This window comes from Penaeus monodon, chromosome 20, assembly GCF_015228065.2.
Source record: "Penaeus monodon isolate SGIC_2016 chromosome 20, NSTDA_Pmon_1, whole genome shotgun sequence".
NCBI lineage: Eukaryota > Metazoa > Arthropoda > Malacostraca > Decapoda > Penaeidae > Penaeus > Penaeus monodon.
In genome coordinates, this window is record NC_051405.1 from 33266970 (window position 1) to 33267558 (window position 589).

Sequence of the window (589 nt, forward strand, 5' to 3'; positions counted from 1 at the left end):
CATCACGGGAGGAAAATTGAAAATCCAGAGAGGAGTCAAACGTAACAGATCAGAATTGCTCGCTATACTAACTAAAGGACTTCGCACCTTTACAAACAGAAGTGGCGGAGATCGATTGACAGTCACTTTGATGACGCACCTAGTTCTCTGCTACTTCACTTAAGGGTTTTATACGTTATTTCGTACAACCAACAATTCACTTCAAGTATGATCTCCCCTTTGGGTGTATGAACTGCCAAAGTTAATAAACTAGAGAGATATTAGAGGCACTTTGAGCAGTGTTCCAGCGAATGCTACACGCAAAATGATTGCTTTAATGTATTCGACCGGAAGTTTTAAGCCATACAGTAGCGCTGATCTCCATAACAAGCTGCCTTTCACTCTTGCTTTGAAATGCTATGTGGAACAGACGAGGTGTACACTTGTGAATGTTTTTGAATGTGTTAGTTAATGAGTAAATTAATGTGTGGACAGATGAGTGGATGAGTTGTGACTGATGCCGACAGCTGCGTACGCCTTTGCTTTTCCTCAATGAACTGTGGTATGACTAATGTACATTGGTATATAACCGCGATTGTGTTAAATTATT